Here is a 16,502-nt window from a genome sequence, read left to right on the forward strand (position 1 = left end):
AGCCATAAAAAAGGATGAGTTTGTGTCCTTTGTAGGGACATGGATGCAGCTGGAAACCATCATTCTTAGCAAACTATCACAAGAACAGAAAACCAAACACCGCATGTTCTCACTCATAGATGGGAACTGAACAATGAGATCACTTGGACTCGGGAAGGGGAACATCACACACCGGGGCCTATCATGGGGAGGGGGGAGGGGGGAGGGATTGCATTGGGAGTTATACCTGATGTAAATGACGAGTTGATGGGTGCTGACGAGTTGATGGGTGCAGCACAGCAACATGGCACAAGTATACATATGTAAAAAACCTGCATGTTATGCACATGTACCCTAGAACTTAAAGTATAATAATAATAAAAAATAAATAAAAATTAAAAAAAACCACACAGACTCAAAACTCATTACTTTCTAATTATTTTTTATATGTTACCATTAGCTATGTCTTAAGATTCTTTTTGTCTGTTGTATCTGCATGGTGGAAAAAATGGCTGTATAATGCTACTGGGGTGCAACTTCACATTCTGTGACGTCACATTAGTAGCTTGAAATGAGCCAGGTAAGAGTACTTAGCCCATGGAATTGACAAATACTATAAATCAGACCTTGATTTGTTTTTTTGTTTTGTTTTGTTTTTACTATTGCTACTTTTTAATTGTCTAAATGAGGGATTAGCAAACTGTGGTCTAACACAGCTTGCCACTTATTTTTGTAGAATCCACAAGCTGAAATTAATTTTTAGTTTTTAATGGTTAGGGGAGAAAAAGAATGATATTTAATGACATGTGAAAGTTATGTTAATTGTAAATTTTACTGTTTACAGATGAGGTTTTATTGGTACACAGCCATGTTTACTACTATCTATGACTAATCTGTGCTATAATGGCAAAGTTAAGTAATTGCAACAGAGACCACATGGCCTGCAAAGATAAAATATGGTGTGGTTCTTTACAAAAATAGTTTTTCTGATCTGGGCTAGATTGAAGAAAATCAGAAGAAAATGTGAAGTATTCAGATTCTTAAATGTTAAAATTAAGAGTGTTGTGTCTCTTAGTGTTACATTATAATTAGCACAAAAAAATTAAGAAAATATCCTTTTGGAATTTAAAAACTGTTATCCAACTCCACAAAGATATCCCTCCAATCACTGACAAACAAATGAAGTTCTGACATCTTTCTTGATTGCTTCACTTTCTTCTAAATGAAAATATTAACCAACATTCATGAAGTTATTTATTTGCTGAATCAGACAATAATCAAACATTTATTCATAAGTTGATATTGTGACATGATTGCTGGCAATAGTATTAAAAACACTAATAGTAAAGGAATGACATTAGGGAAGACGGCAGAGTAGGCAGTGGCAGGAGTTCATCTCTCCACCAAACAGCAATTGTGTTGGCAGGATTTCTCTGATGTAAGTATTTCGGAAAACTGTAGTCTGTTTGAAAGCTTGCAGCTTCCAAGGGAAGTCTTTTCCTATAAATCATGGTTAATTTCAGTCAATTTCAGCAGTTATCATGGTAGCAGCTACCCAGCCACAGCTGCCAAATCTGAGCCCTGTGCCAGTCAGCTGTGCCAACATTCCTAGAGGAACTTATAGCAACTAGGATAGCTAGAAAACACATTGTCCTTTGAAAAACCCTGGGATCAGTTCTAACGTCTGGTGGCTGCTTCTGATTGTGGAGGTATAGACACAGAGGTCAGCTGCCATTGTTGCAAGTCCCACCCAGCAGCTGAAGTGGCTTCCTGGGAATGTAAAGAAACAAAGTTTGTTTTCACCCTTCATTTCTGCCCCCGTTTTTTTCTTTTGCTGAGCTAGATATTTAAGGATTAGGACATTGTAAAGCAACTGCACATGTGGAGGAATTTAGAAAGTCACTGCCCATGCCCAGGGAAAGACACCAGCTCAGAATACTACCCTAAGTTTACACCTCAAGCTGATCCCAGCATAGAGACACCTTATAACAGTTTAAAAACCAAACCAGACAAAAACAAAAACAGAAAAACAGCAAATCCTGGGGAAGGGGTTGAATCTGATTTCCATAGTTGCCACACGATAAGATTCAAATGTCCAGTTTTAAACACTATAAGATTCAAATGTCCAGTTTTAAACAACCACCAAAAGAACCACAAGTCACATAAAGAAATAGGAAAGTATGGTTTACTCAAAGGAAAAAAATAAATCAGAAGAAAATACGGTGTCTTTACTAGACAAAGACATGAAGACAACTGTCTTAAAGACTCTCAAAGGACTAAAGTAAGATATAGATAAACTCAAGACAATAAGATATGAACAAAATATAAATATCATTAAAAAGATAACATAAAAAACAAAACATAAAATTCTGGAGTTTGGAATTACAATAACTGAAATTTTAAAAATTCACTAGAAACATTTAAAAGCAGATTTGAGCAGGCAGAAGAATCAATCAACTTAAAGACAGATAATTAAAATTTTGAGTCTAAGAAACACACACACAAAAAAAATTGAAGAAAAGTAAATAGAGCCCAAGGACAGTGGAACGTCATCAAGAATACCAACCTATGCATTGCGGGAACCTTAAAAAAATAAATAAATAAAGGATCAGGGCAGAGAGATTATTTGAAGAAATAATGTGCAAAAACTTTCCAAACATGATGGGAGATATGAATCTACAAACCCAAGAAGCTCAACAAATTCCAGATATAATAAAGAGACCACACCAATACACATTATAATAAACTTATCAAAAGACAGAGAGAATCTTGAAAGCAGGAAGAGATAAGTGACTCATCAGGCACACAGGACCTTTAACAAGATTATTGGCAGATTTCTCTTCAGAAACCTTGAAGGTTTCAAAGTGCAAAAAGTGTGGAAAGTTATTCAAAAGTATATCCAAATTGCTGAAAGAAAAAAAACTGTCAAATGGGAATTCTATATCTAGAAAAACTATCCTACAAAAATAAGGTAGAAATTGAAACATTCCTAGATAAACAAAAGCTGAGGGCATTTATTACCACTAGATCTCAAAAGATCTTCAGATTGAAATAAAGGGACATTAAATAGTAAATCAAGGTCATATGAAGAATAAAGCTCTCCAGTAAAGGCAAATACATGGACAATTTAAAAATCTAGTTTTATTGTAACTTTTGTAACATGATTAAAAAGACAAATGTGTTTTAAAAACCAATTATTACTCTATGTTTTGAGGCTCACAATGTATAAAGATATAATTTATGATATTAATAACTGAAACCAGATGGGGACAGAGCTGTATCGAAGCAGAATTTTTGTATGCTATTGAAGTTAAGCTACTGTAAATTCAAATTAGTGTTATAACTTTAGGATGTTAAGTGTAATACCCATAGTAACGATAAACAAAATAACTATAGAATGTACTACACTAAGGAAAATGAGAAAGGAATTAAAACCTTTTCCTACAAAAATCAATGAAACACACAAAAAGAGCAATGCAGGAAATGAGGAACAAAAAAACTATAAGGAATATAGAAAATAAATGCAAAATGTAGGAGTAAACCCTCCTCATTAGTAATTACTTTAACTATAAATGAATTAAAATCTCCAGTCAAAAGACAGAGATTCAAAGAATGAATTTAAAAAAAAAAAAGTGATCCAACCATTTGCTGTCTACAAGATACTCACTTTAGCTCCAACACCACAGATAGATTAAAAGTGAAAGGATGAGAAAATATATTCCACAAAACTAGTAACCAACAGAACTCTGGGGTGGTTATGCCAACATCAGACAAAATATACTTTAAATTTAAGAAAGTTGCAAAAGACAAAGAAGACATTAAGTTTACAAAAGACAAAGAAGACTTTACAAGAGACATTAATATATGATGTTTGCTTTGTCTCTTGTAACCTTTTTAAATGTAAAGTGTATTGATTTTACTATTACATATTAATACAAATTTCAACATAGCAAAAAGACATAATTAGAAACACTTGTACACCTAATAACAGGCTCCCAAAATACATGAAGGAAAAATTGACAAAATTGCTCTTCTTTTGCTTCAGAATACTCTCATGACAAAAATCTTGACTCTAGTTAAATCTAACTCTGTATCTATTTGTCATCTTCACTGGTGCAGTTATTTAGGGGTGAATTTTTTAAAAGCACAACTATGTTCATTGGCTTTAATTCATTATCATGAACTGTGGGAACTTAATGCTCTCTGTTGGTTATATGACATTTTTTTTTTCAATCTCATCACTTTTCCACGCTTCTGGAAAACCGCTTCATGTTTTCTTCCCCATTCTTTCTCTCCTTCCCTCCCAGCTTGTGACCTTGCTTCTTGTTTCACCAAGAAAATGAAAGCAACCAGAAATGTCTTTCACTAGTTCCAACAACCACATCCATCTATAATCTGTCTTTTGTTCCCATATTCTCTACTTTCTCTCCTGTCATAATAATACACCTACCCTTTTTACTAGAGTGTTATATATTACCTTCTCTTGCCTATTAAAAGATATTGTTCCAGTAATTCTTTCCCCTTTGTATTAATTTTCCTCTCTGTTGAATCATTTCTATGTAGCACTTCAATAAGATTTTCATCCTTATACCACTTCACTGAAATTGCTTCTGTCCACACCACTGATGAACTCCTCTTTGCTAAATCCAATGGTCAACTTCATCTTCATTTTACTTGGTTCGTTGGCAAGATTTAACATCAATCATGTCATCCTTCCTGAAGCACTTTCTTCACTGTGCTTCCAGGACAGCCTCTCTCTGGCCACATTTTTCAGTCTGCTTTTCTGGTTCTTTCTCATCTCCCTTATTTCTAAACATTAATGTACCCCAGTTACTTGAGTCTTTTATCCTGTCTATAAACACTCCTTTGGTGATCATAAAATGTCTAATGACTTTAAATATTATCCATGTAATGGTAACTCATTGATCTACTTTGATGGCCCAAACTACTGCCTGAGTTTATCTATACAAGTGCCTACCCAATATCTCCATTTAGAAGTCTTATTAAACTTGGTATGTCCAAAACTGAGTTCCTGATATTTCCATCTAAGCCTGCTCCATCCACAGTCTTCCCTTTCTTAGTTAATAGCAAATTTATCCTACCAAAAACCTAGAACCATCCTTGATTCCTCTATTTCTTTCACATCCTGAATCCAGCTTGTCAGCAAATCACATCAGCTGTTCCTTAAAAATAAGCTAGAATCTGTTTTCTCAACACAACCACAGCTACTACCCTGGTGCAAGCTTCCATCCTCTCTCATCTAGATTACTATAAAGCTTCATAACTTGTCTCCTTGTGTCTTTCCTTGCTTTCAGTCTATTCTCAAAACAGAAGTCAAAGTGATCCTATTAAAATTTAAGTCACATTATGTACCTTCTCTGCACAAATCCTTCCAATGGCTTCCCATCTCACATAAAGTATCATAAAAACCCAAGTCCTCATCTTAACCTACCAGGCTCTGCATGATCTTCCCCGTTCTGCCCATAATCTCTCTGAAATCATTTCCCTAACTCAGTCTTCTCCAATCACTCTGGAAGACACCTTCCTGCCCACCACCTTCTTTAGCTCTTCCCATTATTAAAAACTATATATATATATATATAACTCCACTAGATTGTAAACACCATGACAGCAGGATTTTTTTTTTCAGTCTGTCTTGCTATCCACAGCACTGGAATAGTGTTTGGAGGCAAGGAAAGGGTATATGAGATAGCAAGGACGTGGTATTGAACATTTTCACTGTAGACATGGTGATATGGTTTGTCTATGTCCCCAACAAAATTTCATCTTGAATTGTAGCTCCCATAATTCCCACATGTTGTGGGAGGAACCTGGTGGGAGATAATTGAATCATGGGGGCAGTTTCCCCCCATACTGTTCTCATGGTAGTGAGTAAGTCTCACGAAATTTGATGGTTTTATAAGGGGAAACCCCTTTCACTTGGTTCTCATTCTCTTTTTGCCTGCTGCCATGTAAGACGTGCCTTTTGCCTTCTGTCATGATTGTGAGGTCTCCCCAGCCACAGCCACGTGGAACTGTGAGTCCATTACACTTCTTTTTCTTTATAAATTATCCAGTCTCGGGTATGTCTTTATTAGCAGCATGAGAATCAACTAATACATATGGATTTTGTCATTCAAAGGGATATCATTATGTCTGTGAATAGCCAGTTGATAGGGGGATCCTGAAGTCATTTTGAAAGGAATAATCATTTCCAAACTCATGATTTTTTCCAGAGACTACAAATGAGGACAAAGATGAGGTGACATTGATGGTATTTTAAATTGATATTTTAAAAGATGCATCTGTACCTTATTAGCATTTGAGAAATCAGTGGCAGGCAGTGTGCTGCAGAGAGACAGCCAGTGGACAAGAAATAGGAGATCCTTCCTGCGAGGCAAAAAGATGGGGCAAGGCCAGGAGGGAAGTGAGAGGAAAAGGCCAAGAGTGATACAAGCTTTGGCTCTTATGGTGTAACCGAAATACAACTAGGACCCCCCACCCCCACTCCAGGCCTAGCCTCAGCACATACATTTTAATTCAAAGAACTGCACTCTAAAGGAAAATACACATTAAATCAGTTCCAACTCTTACTTAGGGAGAAAATCGCCAAGAAATGTGGACGGAACTACACTTTTAGTGCACAGTAAATCATGCCGCATCCTCTCTATGGGTCTCCTCCACTCTCAAAACTCACCACAGAAATTGCTACTGACCCCACAAACCTCTTTTTCCCTCCTCTCATCTCCTAATCCAAACCTCTCCATGGCCAAGTCCTGCTACTTCCCATTATCCCTCCATTCATCCTCCCTTTCCTCTCCAGCTTTCTTTCTCATGAATAATCTCGTTCTTTCCAATGTAATCCCTATGTCCCACTTGTCCAGTGGTGTCTCTGGCTCACCATTAACTCAGTTCTGCATTATAAAACCCTGAGCTCTGAGCTGACAAAGCTATAATTATCTCTAGAGAGGCAGAGGGAGGTACGGGAAAGGCTGAGACCACAAAACATTAATAATTTTCTTCCCCGTCACAGTAGAATAAAGTCTCTTTTCCCTCCCTGGATTTCAAGTGTCTGAAAATATCTAATTTCAAAAGGAGGAGGAGGAAGAACCCCTTGGAAAGACAGAAATACTGGTGAAAAGAGAAATCCCTCTCTTTGACTGGGGATTTCAGCCAAGTGAGCTAAAAGGCCAGGATTCTTTCTAACCGTCCATGCCACAAGATGTAAACGAATCTATTTACTCAGCAAAATATTTCCTTATTACATTTTGAGTAATTTCCCATTGAAAACAAACAGTGCATGTCAAAAAGCTCCAGGAGTCCCTCAGGCCCTCGGGACTTAGAATGGGCCCATCTCAGTCATCTTTCCTCTGCTTTCAAGAGAGGAAGCCAGACAAGTTTATTTTTACTTTTGTCTTTCTATTTTGATTTACCAAATGCCACTGCTTAATTGAGTTCTGAAAAAGACAAACAAAAGCAGCAACCATCTCAGTGTAGACTGACTATAGAACATTTGAGCTGATCTTATCAGACAACGAATTCAACCATATTTTATTTACCAATAGAGATACTGGGAGTAGTCAAGATTACCAACCTTGATGTAGGATGCCCAGCTGTCATTAACTCTTCATCAATTAACCATTGAAAAAGAAACAAAATCATTTCACTTTCCTTTTTTTTTTTTTTTAACTGATTATAAACACAATTCATTGGCCAATCCACTCTTTCCCTACTAATGTGAAAGACCACTTTTGTCATTTACTGAAGTATATTTAATTCTATGCTATTATAATAACTTCTGTGTTCTGGCAGTAAAGCCCCAGACGTTCAATTTCTGTGACTGTATGATTAATTTTAACAGCTTGTATGAGATTGGTGCAAAAGTAATTGCAGTTTTTGCTATTAAAAGTCATAAAAGTAGGCCACAGTGGGCGGATCATGAGGTCAGGAGATCGAGACCATCCTGGCTAACAAGGTGAAACCCCATCTCTACTAAAAATACAAAAAATGAGCTGGGCATGGTAGCAGGCGCCTGTAGTTCCAGCTACTCGGGAGGCTGAGGCAGGAGAATGGCATGAACCTGGGAGGCGGAGCTTGCAGTGAGCAGAGATCGTGCCACTGCACTCCAGCCTGGGCGACAGTGTGAGACTCTGTCTCAAAAAAAAAAAAAAAAAGTAATGAAAGTAACACATCTACTTTCATATCTACCAGAATGGGTAAAACTAACGAATAAACATAAAGAATCCATACCAACATAAAGTGGTGGTATGGATTCGGAGCAACTAGAGCTCTCAAATACTGCTGGTGGGAATGTAAATTAGAACAGATGTTTCTAAACTGTTTGGCAGTGTCTATTAAAGCTAAACATATGTACTGTATACTCTTTTTTTTTTTTTTTTTTTAATTTATTTTTTTTAATTATTATTATTATACTTTAAGTTGTAGGGTACATGTGCATAACGTGCAGGTTTGTTACATATGTATACTTGTGCCTTGTTGGTGTGCTGCACCCATCAACTCGTCATTTACATCAGGTATAACTCCCAATGCAATCCCTCCCCCCTCCCCCCTCCCCCCTCCCCCCTCCCCATGATAGGCCCCGGTGTGTGATGTTCCCCTTCCTGAGTCCGAGTGATCTCATTGTTCAGTTCCCACCTATGAGTGAGAACATGCGGTGTTTGGTTTTCTGTTCTTGTGATAGTTTGCTAAGAATGATGGTTTCCAGCTGCATCCATGTCCCTACAAAGGACACAAACTCATCCTTTTTTATGGCTGCATAGTATTCCATGGTGTATATGTGCCACATTTTCTTAATCCAATCTGTCACTGATGGACATTTGGGTTGATTCCAAGTCTTTGCTATTGTGAATAGTGCCGCAATAAACATACGTGTGCATGTGTCTTTATAGCAGCATAATTTATAATCCTTTGGGTATATACCCAGTAATGGGATGGCTGGGTCATATGGTACATCTAGTTCTAGATCCTTGAGGAATCGCCATACTGTTTTCCATAATGGTTGAACTAGTTTACAATCCCACCAACAGTGTAAAAGTGTTCCTATTTCTCCACATCCTCTCCAGCACCTGTTGTTTCCTGACTTTTTAATGATTGCCATTCTAACTGGTGTGAGATGGTATCTCATTGTGGTTTTGATTTGCATTTCTCTGATGGCCAGTGATGATGAGCATTTTTTCATGTGTCTGTTGGCTGTATGAATGTCTTCTTTTGAGAAATGTCTGTTCATATCCTTTGCCCACTTTTTGATGGGGTTGTTTGTTTTTTTCTTGTAAATTTGTTTGAGTTCTTTGTAGGTTGTACTGTATACTCTATGACCCAACATTAACCCTCCTGGCTTTCCCTCTAGTAACAATGAATATTTACTTTCACCAAAAGACATGCGCATGAGTATGATAGCTAAAAATCAGAAAACAACCCGAATGTTTACCACTAGTGAAGAATTTATTTTTTAAAATGTTGGTATATTCATGAAATGGAGCACTGGGAAGCAATGAAAATAATAAACTACTGCTACATGCTGCAATACCAATGAATCTTACAGGCATAATGTTGAATAAAAGCCACACACAAAAGATTAAAAGGTTAATCTTATTAATGTTATCAGTTGTATTAATTGATTACATTAACAAGAAATTCAAAATAAACAAAACCAATCTATGGTAATAGAGGTCAGGAGATAGTTGCCTTTTGTTGGATTTACTGACTGAGAGGGGTGCAAGGAAGCCTTCTGGAATGTTGGAAATGTTCTATAACTGGATCTGGATTGTGGTTGTATAGGTTTATACATATGAAAATACTTATTGAGCTGTACACCCAAGATTTGTGCATTTCACTACATTTAGTTATACCTCAATAGTTTTTAAAAATATTGCCTTTTATTTTTATTATTTGGGGTAAAATTTAACATCATTTGACTGATTTTGATAAAAATCTCTATGAGGATTTACATATAAAATCAGAGTGCATTTAACATCATTGTAATTTTATTGATTTTAAAAATATTCCTCTTTTAAAATGTTGCTGTTTTCTTCATGTAGGTATAACCCAGATGTCAATTGCACTCAGCAAATATTTTGACATTCTAATTAAATTGCCTTGAGCACTCTCCCAAATACAGTGAGAAACCCAGAGGAGGTGAAGCCATGAGGAGAGGTTGAGGTATAGTTTATAAGCTCCCCAGGCAATGTGCAGAATGTCGAGAACCAATAGCCTGGTTGACTTGACTCACTTGGGTCCTGCTGAAAGTCAATAGCTTGAGTGCCAAAAACACAGCACTATTTTGCAGTCAGAAATAAAGAATGAGACCTTTTCATTTGGGCTGGTCAGTTCCCTTAAAAAGAAATCAATGAATCTTCTGCTAGAGAATAACACTGACTGGGTATTCTGAGACCCCAGTGAAGGGAGAGGACTAGAGGTCTCACTATTGAAGATGTTAACTTTCATTTGATCTGCCTATTTTCAATATGGCACTATATTAGGCTATTTTTTCATTACTATACATAAATACCTGAGACTGGGCAACTTCTAAGAAAAGAGGTTTAATTGGCTTGCAGTTGGGCAGGCTATACAGGAAGAATTGTGCCAGCATCTGCTCATCTTCTGGGGAGGCCTCAAGAAGCTTACAAGGAGGGACGAAGGTGAAGCAGGAGAAGACAGGTCACATGGCAAAAGCAGGAGCAAGGGATGGGGAGGTGCCACACTTGATAACAACCAGACCTCATGAGAACTTACTCACCATTGCAGGGACAGCACCAAGCCATGAGGGATCCGCCCCTATGACCCAAACAGCTTCTACCAGGCCCCTCCTAAATCTCATGACCTTCTTATATTGCAAAATGCAATCATACCTTCCCAGTAATCTCCCAAAGTCTTAAATCATTCTAGCATTAACTCAAAAGTTCAAAGTCTCATCTGAGACAAGGCAAGTTCCTTCTATCTATGAGCCTGTAAAATAAATAAAAAACAAGTTACTTACTTCCAAGTTACAATGTGGGTATAGCCTTTGGGTAAACATTCCTGTTCCAAAAGGGAGAAATTGGCCAAAAGAAAGGGGCTGTAGTCTCCACTCAAGTCCAAAACCCAGCAGGGCAGTCATTAAATCTTAAAACTCCAAAATAGTCTCCTTTGACCCCACGTCCCACATTCAGGGCACACTGGTGCAAAAGATGGGCTCCCAAGGGCTTGGGCAGGCACCTCACACTCACTTTTCTGCTTCTGCTGTGTACCAAGTTCAGGCTGCTAAAATTGGGGAGAAGTCGTGACACAGCAGTATGGGGTCAAGGAAGGATTCAGGAGACTAACTGCTTGGTGTAAGGCCTTTCAACCAACCTTTCCAACTCCAGCCACATCTACACTCTTGTCTTCATAACCTGACACCTAGAATCGGTGAGCTTTTCTGGGGCTATGCGTAGAAACTGGCTTACTCCTTATTGGTTTCTTTGCTCATAGGCTTAGATTTTGACTTTCTCTCTAGAGTTAGTCAGCATTTACCTGCTTCCAAAATGTTGGTAATATATCTTGTTTGCTACATCTTCTAGGTGTGTCTTTTTAAAAAGACCATATAGTCATTTAAAATCTCAATTTGAGTCTTTGCCATTTTTTTCTTTTTTCTTCAGTACAATTTACATAAGGTGAACAAATCTTAAATGTATAATTAAATGGAGTTTTACATATTCATACACTTGTGTATCCACCTTTCAAGTCAAATTATAGAACATTTCCAGCACCCAAGCAGGATCCCATCTAACACCATATTTTAGATTGGGTTCTCTTGGAAGCAGACTCTGAGACTGTTTTGTGTCCAGAATATTTGTTATTGAATAATCATGATCAATACCTGTTGATCATGAGGGAAGGAAGCAGTCCTGGGTAGAAAATGTCAAGGTATCATGCAGGACCCTCAGCCTCAGCCAAACCCACAGAAAGCTCTGGAGCTGAAAGCGTCCGATGAATTGTCCTGTCCAATGGACAGGTGACTGTCCAAAATGGCCAGTCCTTTGTCTTTATACCCCCACCTGGATCTGTTGTTAGCTGTAAACTGCCTCTGGAAGAGTGCGTCACCCTGGTCAAGGCATGTCTCTGTTGCTGACGCAATCCCTAGGTCAATGACTGCTGATGGCTGTTGGTTGACAGCACTCCTTGCAGCTGAAGGAAGAATCAGGCCTCTTCATGTGTACCACACCCTCCTTGTCAAAAACCCTCCAAGAAAAACATCATTCTAACTCCTGTTACCTTAGGTTAGTTTTGATTGATTTTACATTTCTTTTAAATTGAATTACACAGTATGGACTAATTTCATTCTAGTTTATTTTTTTCAGCATTACATATGTGAATTTCATCATGTTGTTGCATGTAGCAGAAATCATTCCTTTTCATTGCTATATAATATTTCACAGTAAGAACAAACTGCAGTTTATATATCCTTTCTTCCACTGATCAACATTTGAATTGTTTCCATTTGGGGCTATTAGGAATAATCTTCGCTTTCTCTTTCATGGGTTTCTGCTTTAGCTTTATTTTTCCTTCTTCCTATTTGGTTTTAATTTGCTCTTCACTTTCTAGTTTCTCAGAAAGGAGACTGAAATCATTGATTTTCGACTTTTCTTTTTCTACCCTATTCAATCAAAAGTATAAATTTCCCTTTGGTCAGAAACTGCATTCCATAAGTTTTGAAAATATTTTATAACTGCTGTTATGACTTCTTTTCTAATACATGTATTATTGAAGTTGTGGATTTTCTACTTATTTTTCTATTATTGATTTCAAGTTTAATTCTACTGTAGTCAAAGAACATTTTCTTTATGTTCTGAGTCTTTGAAATTTTGGGAGGCTTACACTCTGATCTAGTATAGGCTCTATTTTGGTGAATGTTCCATGTAGGCCGGGCGCAGTGGCTCACGCCTGCAATCCCAGCACTCTGGGAAGCTGAGGTCGGTGGATCACAAGGTCAAGAGATCAAGACCATCCTGGCTAACATGGTGAAACCTCGTCTCTACTAAAAATAAAAAAAAATTAGCCAGACGTAGTGATGGGTGCCTGTAGCCCCAGCTACTTGGGAGGCTGAGGCAGGAGAATGGCATGAACCCAGGAGGCAGAACTTGCAGTGAGCCGAGACCACACCACTGTACTCCAGCCTGCATGACAGAGCAAGACTCTGTCTCAAAAAAAAAGTTTCATATAAACTTGAAAAAAAAAAATGTTCTGCAGTTATTGAGTGTGATGCTCTATACTTGTGAATCAGATTCAGATCTTCCATGTTTTTATTAATATTTTTTCTTTATTATTATCAATTGCTGAGAATGATGTATTAAAATCTCTGACTATAATTGTGGATTACCAATTTCTACTTCTGGATCTATGAACTTTTGCTGTATATATTTTAACTACGTTAGGTGCATACAAATTTAAAATTATCATGTTTCCTTGATGAATTACCTCTGTTATTATGAAAACTCTGTCTCTATTAAGATTTCTTTCCATAAGTCCCATCATGTGATATTAATAGAGCTGTATCAACTAACTTTTGTTTAGTGTTTGCATGACATATCTTTTCTCATCCTTTTATTTTTCCATTTTCCTGTGTCCTTATCAATAAGTCTCTCATAAACAGTATTGTATTTAAAGTATGTCTCTTGTAAACAGCATATAGTAGTCTCTTTTTTAACCAAATTGGCCCATTCATCTAGCAAAGGAAAGGGCTAGTAATTGCAAGTTCACTTCACAATTTTCACTTCACAATTAGAATTTCAACTCATCTAGTCTCTTTGTTTCCACAATTCTCCTATGTCTTTAAAAATATAATTTTGGAAAATCTTGGGATTCTTCTTTAGTTATTGCAGCCTGAGCATTGGGCTATTATGACCTATTACATCCTTCCATGAAGCGCAAGCCTCTGTCTTGTCATTTAATAGCAAGGGTTTTTGTTTGTTTTGTTTGTTTTTGTTGTTGGTTTTTGTTTTTAGAGACAGGGTCTCATTCTATCATTCAGGCTGGAGTGCAGTGGAGCAATTATAGCTCGGTGTAACCTCAAGCTCCTGGCCAGAACCTATCCTCTGCCTCCCAAGTAGCTAGGATTATAGGAATGTGCCACGATGCCCAGATTTTTATTTATTTATTTATTTGTTTTAGAGACAGGGTCTTGCGATTTTGCCCAGGCTGGTCTGGAACTCCTGGCCTCATGTGACTCTCCCTCTTTGGCCTCCCAAAACACTGAGATTACAGATGTGAGTCATTTTGCCTGACCTAATAGCAAGTTTAACTATATACATTCAATGTGATAACTGCTTTATTTGATCTAAATTCTATTATCTTATTTAATGGTTTGTGGCTATTTTTCATATTACTTTTTGATAGATTTATCTTTTTAACTCTAATAATACAGATATTCTATTGTATACCCCCAGAAGTCACATGGCCCCTCGATACCTAAACACAAAATGAACAAAACTATTGACTCTCTCAACTGTATTCAATAAGAAATTGAACGCCCTCTCCGAGATTGCAGGGGCTTACATTTTCATGGAGAATTTTGCTTCTGAATGTTTGTGTCTTCCATTCTGAACATCTCTAGCATTGATTCCCATAGCATGATCCCTGCAGCTTCATTCTGGCCCAGATGTGTTCCCTATTCCCTTTTCTCATACCGCCCCCCCAACCTCCTAATCACTCTAAGCCTGTTTTTTTATTTGCTTATTATTATTTTTTAAGACAGAGTCTCACTGTCTCCCAGGAGTGCAGTGGCACCATCATAGCTCACTGTAGCCTCTAACTCCTGGGCTCAACTGATCCTCCCACCTCAGCCTCCCTAGTAGCTTGAAATACAGACACACACCACCACCCCTGGCTAATCTTTTTTTCTTTTTTTCAATTTTTTTTTTTTTTTTAGAGATGGGATCTTGCTATGTTGCCCAGGCCAGACTTGAACTCCTGGCTTCAAGCAATCTTCCTGCCTCAACTTCCCAAAGCACTAGGATTATAGGCATGAGCTACCATACCTAACCTCAAACCTTATACTAAGCTTTTTTTTTTTTAACCTCCAAACCTTCTGTAAAGTCTTTTCTGAAGACTTGAGGTAATGAATAATGAATTATAGCCAAGCAATCAATGTATTATCAAATGAGGTGAATCTCCTCCTAAAAGTTCTTTGATCATCCTGGCCTTACAGATCACTCAGAAGTCACCTTTTTCCACAGGGAACTGTTCTCTTAACTTGCTAAGTTGACCTCTTTCTCTCAACAGACCTCAAATTTTGTGTAGGCAGCCTTTTAGCTCTTCACTTCTATTCAATTGTACCCACCTCTGTAGATCCAAAACCTGATTGGCACGTTAAGCTAGAAAAGGGACATGTATCTCTTCACTTCTATTCAATTCTACCCACCCCTGTAGATCCAAAAACTGATTGGCACATTAAGCTAGCAAAGGGACATGTAGCTCTGTGTTGTATGCTTACCAGCCCCAAGGTATTTGCTTGTGATTTTCAGTTTCAGTCTTTCCTCCCAAATTATCTCTGTATTAATAGAAACAATCAATAGAAAGACTGCTTTTTCCCACTGACTTGATTTATGCTGTAATTCTTTTCTCTCTCTCTCTTCCTTTGTTTGTTCTATAAAAAGTTGCCTTTCAATAAAAGTCAAGCCTAAATTCTTGATCATAATTAAGCAAGAAATTATATCTATTCACTGTTCTCCCCTCCCATTATGTAAAACAAGACATTTAACAGTCTTTTATCTCGCATCTCCCAACTCCCAATTACTGTTAACATAATCTAAGCTTTTAGATCCAAATGACAAATGTAAATTATTTTATTTTATTTATGTTACCTTTCAAGTACACTTGTCAGTCTTCCCGGGAATACCAGCCTGAAGCCATCAGGGTCAACTCTGTCTCCACTTTTTGCTCTTTTCTAATTGACATACTTGCTTTTGTAGAAACCAGGTAAATATTGATGCAGACCTCTGTGTTGCATATTTATTCATTTGTTTCAGTGGGAATTAGGAAGGAGAAAGGAAATTACCTGCCAGCTTAAATGCAAGGATCATCTTGACCTAGAAAACTTTTTTTTTTTTTTCCTGAGACAGAGTCTTGCTCTGTTACCCAGGCTGGAATGCAATGGTGTGATCTCAGCTCACTGCAACCTCCACCTCCCAGGTTCAAACAATTCTCCTGCCCCAGCCTCCTGAATAGCTGGGATTACAGACGTCCACCAGGATGCCTGGTAAATTTTTTGTGTTTTCGATAGAGATAGGGTTTCATCATGTTTACTAGGCTGGTCTCAAACTCCTGACCTCAGGTGATCTGCCTGCCTCAGCCTCCCAAAGTGCTGGGATTACAGGCGTGAACCACCGCACCTGGTCTAGAAATCTTTAAACTTACTTTTACTGAAGCAAGGTTTCATATTATAATTCATTCCTTAGATTATATTATATCCAATTTTTAAGTATAAGTTGGTGCTCTTACCCCAATCCTACCTAATTTACTCCTTCAAGTTTCTCCCCTTACACTGA

At 37.5% G+C, this 16,502-nt stretch overlaps 1 long non-coding RNA gene across 1 annotated transcript; it reads right to left on the reverse strand.

Moving 5' to 3' along the window:
* Nucleotides 1-1,076: 1,076 nt before the first annotated feature.
* Nucleotides 1,077-15,991, reverse strand: LOC105479986 (uncharacterized). The gene is made up of 4 exons (XR_986215.2): nucleotides 15,819-15,991; nucleotides 15,449-15,505; nucleotides 6,291-6,369; nucleotides 1,077-1,749 (listed from the first exon to the last, which is right to left on the reverse strand). It is a non-coding gene; the product is annotated as an uncharacterized lncRNA (long non-coding RNA).
* Nucleotides 15,992-16,502: the final 511 nt, after the last annotated feature.

This window comes from Macaca nemestrina, chromosome 9 (genome assembly GCF_043159975.1).
Source record: "Macaca nemestrina isolate mMacNem1 chromosome 9, mMacNem.hap1, whole genome shotgun sequence".
In the NCBI taxonomy this organism is placed as follows: Eukaryota; Metazoa; Chordata; class Mammalia; order Primates; family Cercopithecidae; genus Macaca; species Macaca nemestrina.